This window comes from Salmo trutta, unplaced genomic scaffold, assembly GCF_901001165.1.
Source record: "Salmo trutta unplaced genomic scaffold, fSalTru1.1, whole genome shotgun sequence".
NCBI classification, from domain to species: domain Eukaryota; kingdom Metazoa; phylum Chordata; class Actinopteri; order Salmoniformes; family Salmonidae; genus Salmo; species Salmo trutta.
Genome location: NW_021822872.1, coordinates 74129 through 89749, shown reverse-complemented (window position 1 = coordinate 89749; position 15621 = coordinate 74129). Strand labels below are relative to the sequence as shown.

The 15621-nt window shown below is 47.5% G+C and overlaps 1 long non-coding RNA gene and 1 pseudogene across 1 annotated transcript; both read right to left on the bottom strand.

Annotated features, from left to right (window-relative positions):
- Positions 1–6708: 6708 nt before the first annotated feature.
- LOC115186218 (bone morphogenetic protein receptor type-2-like) overlaps positions 6709–15621 on the bottom strand; it is a 46818-nt pseudogene continuing 37905 nt past the window's right edge.
- On the bottom strand, positions 9618–9987 carry LOC115186219 (uncharacterized). The gene is made up of 2 exons (XR_003875650.1): positions 9833–9987; positions 9618–9767 (listed from the first exon to the last, which is right to left on the bottom strand). It is a non-coding gene; the product is annotated as an uncharacterized LOC115186219 (long non-coding RNA).

Sequence of the window (15621 nt, the reverse complement as noted above, 5' to 3'; positions counted from 1 at the left end):
AAGGAGTTAGGGTTAGGATTAACTCTCCAAGGGGTTAGGATTAACTCTCCAAGAGGTTAGGATTAACTCTCCAAGGGGTTAGGATTAACTCTCCAAGGGGTTAGGGTTAACTCTCCAAGGGGTTAGGGTTAACCTTCCAAGGAGTTAGGGTTAGGATTAACTCTCCAAGGGGTTAGGATTAACTCTCCAAGAGGTTAGGATTAACTCTCCAAGGGGTTAGGGTTAACCTTCCAAGGAGTTAGGGTTAGGATTAACTCTCCAAGGGGTTAGGATTAACTCTCCAAGAGGTTAGGATTAACTCTCCAAGGGGTTAGGATTAACTCTCCAAGGGGTTAGGGTTAACCCTCCAAGGGGTTAGGATTAACCCTCCAAGGGGTTAGGATTAACTCTCCAAGGGGTTAGGGTTAACCCTCCAAGAGGTACTATAGACACACACATCAAACGTTCAATGTATAATTTGTCCATTATGTGAGACATTCTAGTTGTGCAAATGTAATGTTCATAATGCTGTAACCGCCCTGGCTAGCTACCACCTTCTAACAGGGGAAGGGAGAGGAGATACCTAATCACCTTCTAACAGGGGAAGGGAGAGGAGATACCTAATCACCTTCTAACAGGGAAATAATTTATTTTATGATCATTTATTACCTATATAACTATAACTATACCACTATAACTATACCACTATAACTATACCACTGTGTTTATACATTTATTACCACTATAACTATACCACTATAACTATACCACTATATCTATACCACTATAACTATACCACTATAACTATACCACTATATCTATACCACTATAACTATACCACTATATCTATACCACTATAACTATATAACTATAACTATACCACTATAACTATACCACTATATCTATACCACTATAACTATACCACTATATCTATACCACTATATCTATACCACTATATCTATACCACTATAACTATACCACTATATCTATACCACTATAACTATAACTATATAACTATAACTATACCACTATAACTATACCACTATATCTATACCACTATATCTATACCACTATAACTATACCACTATATCTATACCACTATATCTATACCACTATAACTATACCACTATAACTATATAACTATAACTATACCACTATAACTATACCACTATATCTATACCACTATAACTATACCACTATAACTATACCACTATATCTATACCACTATATCTATACCACTATAACTATACCACTATAACTATACCACTATAACTATACCACTATATCTATACCACTATAACTATACCACTATAACTATACCACTGTGTTTATACATTTATTACCTATATAACTATACCACTATAACTATACCACTATAACTATACCACTATATCTATACCACTATAACTATACCACTATAACTATACCACTATAACTATACCACTATATCTATACCACTATAACTATACCACTATAACTATACCACTATATCTATACCACTATAACTATACCACTATAACTATACCACTGGGTTTATACATTTATTACCTATATAACTATTCCACTATAACTATTCCACTATAACTATACCACTATAACTATACCACTATAACTATACCACTATAACTATACCACTATTCCACTATATCTATACCACTATAACTATACCACTATATCTATACCACTATATCTATACCACTATAACTATACCACTATAACTATACCACTATAACTATACCACTATATCTATACCACTATAACTATACCACTATAACTATACCACTGTGTTTATACATTTATTACCTATATAACTATACCACTATAACTATACCACTATAACTATACCACTATATCTATACCACTATAACTATACCACTATAACTATACCACTATAACTATACCACTATATCTATACCACTATTACTATACCACTATAACTATACCACTATAACTATACCACTATAACTATACTACTATAACTATACCACTATAACTATACCACTGGGTTTATACATTTATTACCTATATAACTATACCACTATAACTATACCACTGCTATAACTATACCACCATAACTATACCACTATAACTATACCACTGGGTTTATACATTTATTACCTATATAACTATACCACTATAACTATACCACTATAACTATACCACTATAACTATATAACTATATATACCACTATATCTATACCACTATAACTATACCACTGTAACTATACCACTACAACTATACCACTATAACTATACCACTATAACTATACCACTATAACTATACCACTATATCTATACCACTATAACTATACCACTATAACTATACCACTATAACTATACCACTATAACTATATAACTATAACTATACCACTATACCTATACCACTATAACTATACCACTGGGTTTATACATTTATCACCTATATAACTATACCACTATAACTATACAGGGTTAGGGTTACCAGGCATTACCACTATAACTATACCACTATAACTATACCACTGGAAGTTAGGGTTACCAGGTATTGTGAGGGTTAGGGTTACCAGGTATTGTGTGGCTTAGGGTTACCAGGTATTAACTGTGAGGGTTAGGGTTACCAGGTAGTGGTTGGTGTGAGGGTTAGGGTTACCAGGTATTACCGAACCCTGAGTTCTTAATAAATACACCATTGTGTTTTGATACATTTATTAAAATGTTTTTGTTTTGTGTCAAACCTGTAGTGTTCATCATATTAACAGAGGTCAGAGTTCACCCTTACAGAGAATAGCAGAGGTCAGAGTTCACCCTTACAGAGGTCAGAGTTCACCCTTACAGAGCATAGCAGAGGTCAGAGTTCAACCTTACAGAGAATAGTAGAGGTCAGAGTTCACCCTTACAGAGAATAGTAGAGGTCAGAGTTCACCCTTACAGAGAATAGCAGAGGTCAGAGTTCACCCTTACAGAGAATAGCAGAGGTCACCCTTACAGAGGTCAGAGTTCACCCTTACAGAACACTGAAACTGACAGTCCCTGACACACACTTCAGGGCCTGCATGGCACACACACACACACACACACATCCACATGGTACAGATTCACAAGACAGGGTAAAAACAGTTCCAGCATGATTCAGAAGGTTTGCTTTAAAAGACAGAGTTGGATTCCGAGCAGACAGAATTGTGGGAATCGGAGTTTCTCTGCTGAAAGAGTGAGGTGTTCGTCCATTTCTGAACAGATCCATCCTGCTTCTTTTGATGTTGTCCCAGAATCCCAGTGTTCTCTGGCGATTAATCCCTCGGTCCTGTCTGGCGATTAATCCCCCGGTCCTGTCTGGCGATTAGTCCCCCGGTCCTGTCTGGCGATTAGTCCCTCGGTCCTGTCTGGCGATTAGTCCCTCGGTCCTGTCTGGCGATTAGTCCCTCGGTCCTGTCTGGCGATTAGTCCCTCGGTCCTGTCTGGCGATTAGTCCCTCGGTCCTGTCTGGCGATTAGTCCCTCGGTCCTGTCTGGCGATTAGTCCCTCTGTCCTGTCTGGCGATTAGTCCCCGTCCTGTCTGGTGATTGTAGTCCCCCCAGTCCTGTCTGGTGATTGTAGTCCCCCCCAGACCTGTCTGGTGATTGTAGTCCCCCCCTGTCTGGTGATTGTAGTCCCCCCAGTCCTGTCTGGTGATTGTAGTCCCCCCCAGTCCTGTCTGGTGATTGTAGTCCCCCCCAGTCCTGTCTGGTGATTGTAGTCCCCCCAGTCCTGTCTGGTGATTGTAGTCCCCCCAGTCCTGTCTGGTGATTGTAGTCCCCCAGTCCTGTCTGGTGATTGTAGTCCCCCCAGTCCTGTCTGGTGATTGTAGTCCCCCCAGTCCTGTCTGGTGATTGTTGTCCCCCCCAGTCCTGTCTGGTGATTGTTGTCCCCCCCAGTCCTGTCTGGTGATTGTAGTCCCCCCAGTGCTGTCTGGTGATTGTAGTCCCAGTCCTGTCTGGTGATTGTAGTCCCAGTCCTGTCTGGTGATTGTATCCTCCATCCCTGTCTGGTGATTGTAGTCCCCCCAGTCCTGTCTGGTGATGTAGTATCCCCCAGTCCTGTCCTGTGATTGTAGTCCCCCAGTCCTGTCTGGTGATTAATAGTCTGTCCGGTCTGGTGATTGTTAGTCCAGTCCTGTACTGGTGATTGTATCGTCCCAGTCCTGTCTGGTGATTGTAGTCCCCCCAGTCCTGTCTGTGATTGTAGTCTCCCCAGTCCCTGTCTGGTGATTGTAGTCCACCCCCAGTCCTGTCTGTGTGATTGTAGTCGCCCCCAGTCCTGTCTGGGGATTGTAGTCCAGTCCTGTCTGGTGATTGTAGTCCCCCCAGTCCTGTACTGGTGATTGTAGTCCCAGTCCTGTCTGGTGATTGTAGTCCCCCAGTCCTGTCTGTGATTGTAGTCCCCCCAGTCCTGTCTGGTGATTGTAGTCCCCCCAGTCCTGTCTGGTGATTGTAGTCCCAGTCCTGTCTGGTGATTGTAGTATCCCCAGTCTTGTCTGGTGATTGATTTGAGGAGAGGGTTGTTGTCCGATAGATTCCTCTACTAAATAGACTGTTTACAGACTGAATAAAATATTGACTTGGTGTCCATTTATAAGTGCAACACAGAGATTATATTAAAAAATGAAACAAGAAAACAACAGAAGTGTTAAAAACATATGAAAGCACCTAAAAGCTGCATCCTATTGCACAATTTAAATCATGATACAAAAAAGGGGGGGAAACATAATCAAATACACAAACGAACAGAGAATGAAAAAAGTGGATAATTGAGTCTTTAAGACCATAGTTTCATTTCTGAAGCAAACTCCTTCTGTTGCTGAAAGACAGAAAATACAATGATTGTTTAACGTTCCCAGAGCAGCCTCCCTCATGGTCTCAGACTGGGATTAACTGGAGTAGACGACTAAACCCCAATAAACACACAGACTAATGGAACGACTAAACCCCAGTAAACACAGACAAATGGAACGACTAAACCCCAGTAAACACACAGACAAATGGAAACACGACTAAACCCCAGTAAACACACAGACAAATGGAACGACTAAACCCCAGTAAACACACAGACAAATGGAACAACTAAACCCCACTAAACACACAGACAAATGGAACGACTAAACCCCAGTAAACACACAGACAAATGGAAACACGACTAAACCCCAGTAAACACACAGACAAATGGAACGACTAAACCCAGTAAACACACAGACAAATGGAAACACGACTAAACCCCAATAAACACACAGACAAATGGAACGACTAAACCCCTGTAAACACACCAAAATGGAACGACTAAACCCCAGTAAACACACAGACAAATGGAAACACGACTAAACCCCAGTAAACACAGACAAATGGAACGACTAAACCCCAGTAAACACACAGACAAATGGAAACACGACTAAACCCCAGTAAACACACAGACAAATGGAAACACGACTAAACCCCAGTAAACACACAGACAAATGGAACGACTAAACCCCAGTAAACACACAGACAAATAGAAGGACGACTAAACCCCAGTAAACACACAGACAAATGGAACGACTAAACCCCAGTAAACACACAGACAAATAGAAGGACGACTAAACCCCAGTAAACACACAGACAAATGGAAACACGACTAAACCCCAGTAAACACAGACAAATGGAACAACTAAACCCCAATAAACACACAGACAAATGGAACGACTAAACCCCAGTAAACACACAGACAAATGGAACGACTAAACCCCAATAAACACACAGACAAATAGAACGACTAAACCCCAGTAAACACACAGACAAATGGAACGACTAAACCCAGTAAACACACAGACAAATGGAAACACGACTAAACCCCAATAAACACACAGACAAATGGAACGACTAAACCCCTGTAAACACAGACAAATGGAACGACTAAACCCCAGTAAACACACAGACAAATGGAAACACGACTAAACCCCAGTAAACACAGACAAATGGAACGACTAAACCCCAGTAAACACACAGACAAATGGAAACACGACTAAACCCCAGTAAACACACAGACAAATGGAAACACGACTAAACCCCAGTAAACACACAGACAAATGGAACGACTAAACCCCAGTAAACACACAGACAAATAGAAGGACGACTAAACCCCAGTAAACACACAGACAAATGGAAACACGACTAAACCCCAGTAAACACAGACAAATGGAACAACTAAACCCCAATAAACACACAGACAAATGGAACGACTAAACCCCAGTAAACACACAGACAAATGGAACGACTAAACCCCAATAAACACACAGACAAATAGAACGACTAAACCCCAGTAAACACACAGACAAATGGAACGACTAAACCCCAGTAAACACACAGACAAATAGAACGACGACTAAACCCCAGTAAACACACAGACAAATAGAACGACGACTAAACCCCAGTAAACACACAGACAAATAGAACGACGACTAAACCCCAGTAAACACACAGACAAATGGAACGAATAAACCCCAGTAAACACACAGACAAATGGAACGACGACTAAACCCCCGTAAACACACAGACAAATGGAACGACGACTAAACCCCAGTAAACACACAGACAAATGGAACGACGACTAAACCCCAGTAAACACACAGACAAATGGAACGACTAAACCCCAGTAAACACACAGACAAATGGAACGGCTAAACCCCAGTAAACACACAGACAAATGGAAACACGACTAAACCCCAGTAAACACACAGACAAATGGAACGACTAAACCCCAGTAAACACACAGACAAATGGAAACACGACTAAACCCCAGTAAACACACAGACAAATGGAACGACTAAACCCCAGTAAACACACAGACTAATGGAACCACGACTAAACACCAGTAAACACACAGACAAATGGAACGACGACTAAACCCCAGTAAACACACAGACAAATGGAACGACTAAACCCCAGTAAACACACAGACAAATGGAACCAGGAGGAAGGGACGGCTGCATAGCTGGATTCAATTTAAAGCGAATGTCATCAAAAGACGCAAAGCGAGAGACAGAAACTGGACTGGACACAACCGACTGCTGTTACAACACTCTGGATCGCTTCCTGCTGCCGTTACCCCGGAAACACTTCGCTTTCTGTTGTCATAACAACACGACTGTCTGTGTTGTCCCTCCGAAAGGTCAGAGTTCAGAGGCGGGTGTCGCTGGGTTCAGAGGTCAGATAGACAGCGGAGCTGGACTTGGGTCGGGCCTGACCTTCTCCCCTGTTGTTGTTCACCTCTGACCCCCTGGTATCCGTGGAGATGACCCAGGTGGCTGGTCGCCAGCGCTTCAGGGAGTACGGAGTCTTCACACGCTTCTTAATCTTCTCCCCTGTTCCCTGGTTCTGGACCAACACCTCCCCTGGAACACAAACACAGGGTTAAGGTCAGGCCGTGAGGGTTAAGGTTCAGGCGTGAGGGTTAGGGTCAAGCCGAGAGGGTTTAGGGCGTGAGGGTTAGGTCAGGCCGAGAGGGTTCAGGTCGGACCGTGAGGGTAAGGTCAGGCCGTGAGGGTTAAGGTCAGGCCGAGAGGGTTAGGGTCAGCCGAGAGGTTAGGGTCAGGCCGTGAGGGTGAAGGTCAGGCCGTGAGGTTGGGTCAGGCCGAGAGGGTTAGTGTCAAGCCGAGAGGGTTAGGGTCAGACCGTGAGGTTAGGTCAGGCCGTGAGGGTTAGGTCAGGCCGGAGGGTTAGGGTCAGGCCGTGAGGGTTAGGGTCAGACGTGAGGGTTAGGTCAGGCCGTGGAGGGTTAGGGTCAGGCCGTGAGGGTTAGGGTCAGGCCGTGAGGGTTAGGGTCAGGACCGTGAGGGTTTAGGGTCAGGCCGTGAGGGTTTAGGGTCAGACCGTGAGGGTTAGGGTCAGACCGTGAGGGTTAGGGTCAGGGCCGTGAGGGTTAGGGTCAGGCCCGTGAGGGTTAGGGTCAGGCCGTGAGGGTTAGGGTCAGGCCGTGAGGGTTAGGGTCAGGCCGTGAGGGTTAGGGTCAGCCGTGAGGGTTAGGGTCAGCCGTGAGGGTTAGGGTCAGGCCGTGAGGGTTAGGGTCAGGAGGCCGTGAGGGTTAGGGTCAGACCGTGAGGGTTAGGGTTAGGCCGTGAGGGTGTAGGGTCAGACCGTGAGGGTTAGGGTCAGACCGTGAGGGTTAGGGTCAGACCGTGAGGGTTAGGGTCAGGCCGTGAGGGTTAGGGTCAGGCCGTGAGAGGTTAGGGTCAGGCCGAGAGGGTTAGGGGTCAGGCCGTGAGGGTTAGGGTCAAGACGTGAGGGGTTAGGGTCAGGCCGTGAGGGTTAAGGGTCAGGCGAGAGGGTGCTCTGCTCACCCAGTGAGACCAGGTCTCTGGTGGTGAAGGACAGGTCCAGGGAGTTGGGTCCTCTCCGGCCGCCGGCCTCCTTTAGGCTCCCTGAGCAGGGCTTCACCTCTCATGGGGACATGGTTGGTCTCAGGTCCAGACAAGGGAACCAGACACAGAGCTCTCCCCAGGGAGCAGGGGGTCTCTCCACTGGTACTTCCTCCTGCTCCCTCCTCCTCTTCCTCTCCTCCCCCCATCACTCTCCCCCTCTCCCTCCCCCAGCACCAGTCCATTGTTGTTGTTGTTGTTGTTGTTGGGCCGTGCGTTAGAGGAGTGGACATCTGGTTGTCCCGTCTCTCTGCTCAGCAGGGGTTGGTGTTCGTCTTGGGCTGGCAGTGATCAGCCCCAGCTGTCCGTCCTCAGAGCTCTGAGTTAGAGCGAGCCCCCGCCGCGCCGCTGGCGCCCCCTGCTGGCGAGGACCCGGCCGCGTGCCGTTCACGGAGAGGTCCCGTAGGACCAGCGGTTGTTGGTAGCGCTGACCCTGTGGGGCTCGGAGACGGCGTTGGGTCTTAGCTCCGCCCTCTACCTGTCCGTAGGTTGGACTTGCCCGTGGCGACACGAATTTAAACCTCAGAGAGGATGAGTCTTTCTTCGGCGGCTTGGTGCGGAGCAAGCAGGCTGGAGGGTCCGTTTGGGGAGGTTCTGCTGCTTGGGGAGAGGGAACGCGACGGGGAGAACGCCTCGGCAGCCATCTTGATGAAGGGGAGGAGCAGGGAGGAGGAGGCGGGGCTCAGCAGGTCCGGACAACAGAACTGTTTCTGGCTGTGTTCCATCAGGTTCTCATCAGAACTCTCCTTCAGGTTCTTATCCACCTCCCTGGGGTCCAGCTTGGTTGGTCTCCAGATCCTCCTGGGTCAGGGTCAGGTGGAGGTTGGGGTCATGACCCTGGCTGGACTCTGAGATGAAGGTCATGGTGGTGAGGGCAGAGGAGGTTCCAGCGGAGGGGCTGCTGGGTAGACGGGCGTGAGCCGCCTGCTGCCGCTCGTAGTTTATCGAGTTCCTGTTCTTCTCTCCCGCCACGCCTCCATCTCTCGTCCGGCCAATCAAAGCGGAGGAGGCGTCGCTCTGTGTGTTCTTAGCCGTGCCTGCCTGCTCCTCGATGTAGGACGAGGCGGGGTCAGGGCCGGACTTTGGCCCCATGCGGTTTCTGTTGGGGCCACAGACGCGTTAAAAACACAACATGTACTTACTACCAAGGAGGACTACAAGGTGGGTGTCGTTGTGGAGTGAGGTGCAGCTGGTATTAGTAGGTATGAGTGTAAGGTTAGGGGTGTGTGTGGTTTGTGTGTGTGTGTGTGTGTGTGTGTGTGTGTGTGTGTGTGGGTGTCGTTGTGCAGTGAGGTGCAGCTGGTATTAGTAGGTATGAGTGTAAGGTTAGGGTGTGTGTGTGTGTGTGTGTGTGTGTGTGTGAGGGAGTAAACAACAGGTGGAGACTAACCTATCATTATACAGTGAGGTCCAGCTGCTACCAGTAGGGCTGAGTGGAGGGTGTATAGTCTATACCTATCATTATACAGTGAGGTCCAGCTGCTACCAGTAGGGCTGAGTGGAGGGTGTATAGTCTATACCTATCATTATACAGTGAGGTCCAGCTGCTACCAGTAGGGCTGAGTGGAGGGTGTATAGTCTATACCTATCATTATACAGTGAGGTCCAGCTGCTACCAGTGGGCTGAGTGGAGGGTGTATAGTCTATACCTATCATTATACAGTGAGGTCCAGCTGCTACCAGTGGGGCTGAGTGGAGGGTGTATAGTCTATACCTATCATTATACAGTGAGGTCCAGCTGCTACCAGTAGGGCTGAGTGGAGGGTGTATAGTCTATACCTATCATTATACAGTGAGGTCCAGCTGCTACCAGTAGGGCTGAGTGGAGGGTGTATAGTCTATACCTATCATTATACAGTGAGGTCCAGCTGCTACCAGTGGGGCTGAGTGGAGGGTGTATAGTCTATACCTATCATTATACAGTGAGGTCCAGCTGCTACCAGTAGGGCTGAGTGGAGGGTGTATAGTCTATACCTATCATTATACAGTGAGGTCCAGCTGCTACCAGTGGGGCTGAGTGGAGGGTGTATAGTCTATACCTATCATTATACAGTGAGGTACAGCTGCTACCAGTAGGGTTGACCGTGGGGCTGACGGACTTGGTCTGGTCCCAGATCAGCAGGAGTTCAGCCATTCGCTCCTCTGCACACTGAGCCGTCAGCCTGGCCTCAGCATCCTGGTCCCAACAGTCCTCCATGGTCTCCTTCAGGGAACGAACTGCCTGGGAGGTTACAGAGGTTAATATACACAACACCACAATACACCACACCACACCACAATACACCACACCACAATACACCACAATACACCACACCACAATACACCACACCACAATACACCATACCACAATACACCACAATACACCACACCACATTACACCACACCACAATACACCACACCACACTACACTACACCACACCACAATACACCATACCACAATACACCACACCACACCACAATACACCACACCACAATACACCACACCACACCACAATACACCACACCACAATACACCACACCATAATACACCACACCACAATACACCATACCACAATACACCACACCACACCACAATACACCTCACTACACTACACTACACCACACCACAATACACCACACCACACTACACCACACCATAATACACCACACCACACCACAATACACCACACCACACCTCACCACACCACACCACAATACACACCACAATACACCACACCACACCACAATACACACCACAATACACCACACCACAATACACCACAATACACCACACCACAATACACCACAATACACACCACACCACACCACAATACACACCACACCACAATACACACCACACCACAATACACACCACACCACACCACAATACACCACAACACACACCACAATACACCACACCACACCACAATACACCCACAACACACCACAATACACACCACACCACACACACCATACCACAATACACCACAATACACACCACAACACACACCACAATACACACACCACAACACACACCACACACACCACAACACACACCATACCACAATACACCACACCACAATACACACCACAATACACCACACCACAATACACCACAATACACCACACCACAATACACCACAATACACACCACACCACAATACACACCACACCACAATACACACCACACCACAATACACCACAATACACACCACAATACACCACACCACAATACACACCACAACACACCACAATACACACCACACCACACACACCATACCACAATACACCACAATACACACCACAACACACACCACACCACAACACACACCACACACACCACACCACAACACACACCACACCACACACACACCACACCACACCACAATACACCACACCACACCACAGGTCTCACCAGGCTGTTCTCCTTCCAGGCCTCGGGGAACTTGGGTCTCTGCTTCTCTCTGGACACCAGGACCTGCATGTCCTCAAAGGAAGGATGGTTCCCTGCCTCGGCCTGGAACGCTACCTGGAAGTCTGGAACTGATTCTCCTGGAGAGGAACGAGGAACCGAAGCAGAGCGAACGTTAAGGTGGACGTTCAATACTGTGATTTGACAACGAGGAACCCAAGCAGAGAGAACATTAAGTTAGATTCCAGGCTGTATCACAGCGGTGTAAGATCGGTCTGTCACTACAGACCCTGGTTAGATTTCAGGCTGTATCACAGCGGTCTAAGATCGGTCCGTCACTACAGACCCTGGTTAGATTCCAGGCTGTATCACAGCGGTCTAAGATCGGTCTGTCACTACAGACCCTGGTTAGATTCCAGGCTGTATCACAGCGGTCTAAGATCGGTCTGTCACTACAGACCCTGGTTAGATTCCAGGCTGTATCACAGCGGTCTAAGGCACTGCATCTCAGTGCTAGAGGCATCACTACAGACCCTGGTTAGATTCCAGGCTGTATCACATCCGGACGTGACTTGGACTCCCATAGGGCGGCGCCCAGCGTCGTCCGGGTTTGGCCGGGGGAGGCCGTCATTGTAAATAAGAATTTGTTCTTAACTGACTTGACCAGTTAAATAAAGGTTCAATTAAAAAAAAAATCCAGGGAAGAGGTCAGTTCAACCTCATCTCCCAGTAGATGAGGCCCAGGGTTATTACCTGGGTTATTACCTGGGTTATTACCTGGGTTATTACCTGGGAAGAGGTCAGTACACCTCATGAAGGTCTCCCAGGATTAGAGATCAGGGTTATTACCTGGGTTATTACCTGGGTTATTACCTGGGTTATTACCTGGGAACAGGTCAGTACACCTCATGAAGGTCTCCCAGTAGATGAGGCCCAGGGAGTACATGTCCACCTGCTTCAGAGCCGACTCACAGTCCCTCAGGTTCACCGCCCCTTCCAGAACCTCTGGGGCCATGTATCGGACCGTACCCACCTGGAGAGAGACAGAACCAGGGTTATAATACTACACTAACCCTCCAGAACCATGTAGTGGACTGGACCCACCTGGAGAGAGACAGAACCAGGGTTATAACACTACACTAACCCTCCAGAACCTCTGGGGCCATGTATCGGACCGTACCCACCTGGAGAGAGACAGAACCAGGGTTACAATACTACACTAACCCTCCAGAACCTCTGGGACCATGTAGTGGACTGGACCCACCTGGAGAGAGACAGAACCAGGGTTATAATACTACACTAACCCTCCAGAACCATGTAGTGGACTGGACCCACCTGGAGAGAGACAGAACCAGTGTTATAATACTACACTAACCCTCCAGAACCATGTAGTGGACCGTACCCACCTGGAGAGAGACAGAACCAGGGTTACAATACTACACTAACCCTCCAGAACCTCTGGGACCATGTAGTGGACTGGACCCACCTGGAGAGAGACAGAACCAGGGTTATAATACTACACTAACCCTCCAGAACCATGTAGTGGGCTGTACCCACCTGGAGAGAGACAGAACCAGGGTTATAATACTACACTAACCCTCCAGAACCATGTAGTGGACTGGACCCACCTGGAGAGAGACAGAACCAGTGTTATAATACTACACTAACCCTCCAGAACCATGTAGTGGACTGGACCTACCTGGAGAGAGACAGAACCAGGGTTATAATACTACACTAACCCTCCAGAACCATGTAGTGGACTGGACCCACCTGGAGAGAGACAGAACCAGGGTTATAATACTACACTAACCCTCCAGAACCATGTAGTGGACTGGACCCACCTGGAGAGAGACAGAACCAGGGTTATAATACTACACTAACCCTCCAGAACCTCTGGGACCATGTAGTGGACTGGACCCACCTGGAGAGAGACAGAACCAGTGTTATAACACTGCACTAACCCTCCAGAACCATGTAGTGGACTGGACCCACCTGGAGAGAGACAGAACCAGGGTTATAACACTACACTAACCCTCCAGAACCATGTAGTGGACTGTACCCACCTGGAGAGAGACAGAACCAGTGTTATAATACTACACAAACCCTCCAGAACCATGTAGTGGACTGGACCCACCTGGAGAGAGACAGAACCAGGGTTATAACACTACACTAACCCTCCAGAACCATGTAGTGGACTGGACCCACCTGGAGAGAGACAGAACCAGGGTTATAATACTACACTAACCCTCCAGAACCATGTAGTGGACTGGACCCACCTGGAGAGAGACAGAACCAGTGTTATAATACTACACTAACCCTCCAGAACCTCTGGGACCATGTAGTGGACTGGACCCACCTGGAGAGAGACAGAACCAGTGTTATAATACTACACTAACCCTCCAGAACCATGTAGTGGACTGGACCCACCTGGAGAGAGACAGAACCAGGGTTATAATACTACACTAACCCTCCAGAACCATGTAGTGGACTGGACCCACCTGGAGAGAGACAGAACCAGGGTTATAATACTACACTAACCCTCCAGAACCTCTGGGACCATGTAGTGGACTGGACCCACCTGGAGAGAGACAGAACCAGGGTTATAATACTACACTAACCCTCCAGAACCATGTAGTGGACTGGACCCACCTGGAGAGAGACAGAACCAGGGTTACAATACTACACTAACCCTCCAGAACCTCTGGGCCCATGTAGTGGACTGTACCCACCTGGAGAGAGACAGAACCAGGGTTATAATACTACACTAACCCTCCAGAACCATGTAGTGGACCGTACCCACCTGGAGAGAGACAGAACCAGGGTTATAATACTACACTAACCCTCCAGAACCATGTAGTGGACTGGACCCACCTGGAGAGAGACAGAACCAGGGTTATAATACTACACTAACCCTCCAGAACCATGTAGTGGACTAGACCCACCTGGAGAGAGACAGAACCAGGGTTATAATACTACACTAACCCTCCAGAACCTCTGGGCCCATGTAGTGGACTGGACCCACCTGGAGAGAGACAGAACCAGTGTTATAATACTACACTAACCCTCCAGAACCATGTAGTGGACTGGACTCACCTGGAGAGAGACAGAACCAGTGTTATAATACTACACTAACCCTCCAGAACCATGTAGTGGACTGGACCCACCTGGAGAGAGACAGAACCAGTGTTATAATACTACACTAACCCTCCAGAACCATGTAGTGGACTGGACCCACCTGGAGAGAGACAGAACCAGGGTTATAATACTATGGTCTCACTGATGACATGGTTTCCAAAGGGTTCTATGGTCTCCCCTCACCTCACTGATGACATGGGTTCCAAAGGGTTCTATGGTCTCACCTCACTGATGACATGGGTTCAAAGGGTTCTATAGTCTCCTCACTGATGACATGGGTTCCAAAGGGTTCTATAGTCTCCCCTCACTGATGACATGAGTTCCAAAGGGTTCTATGGTCTCCCCCTCACTGATGACATGGGTTCCAAAGGGTTCTATAGTCTCCCCTCCCCTCACTGATGACATGGGTTCCAAAGGGTTCTATGGTCTCCCCTCACCTCACTGATGACATGGGTTCCAAAGGGTTCTATGGTCTTCCCTAACTGATGACGTGGGTTCCAAAGGGTTCTATAGTCTCACCTCACTGATGACATGGGTTCCAAAGGCTTCTATGGTCTCCCCTCACTGATGACATGGGTTCCAAAGGGTTCTATGGTCTCCCCTCACCTCACTGATGACATGGGTTCCAAAGGGTTCTATGGTCTCCCCTCACCTCACTGATGACATGGGTTCCAAAGGGTTCTATGGTCTCACCTAACTGATGACATGGGTTCCAAAG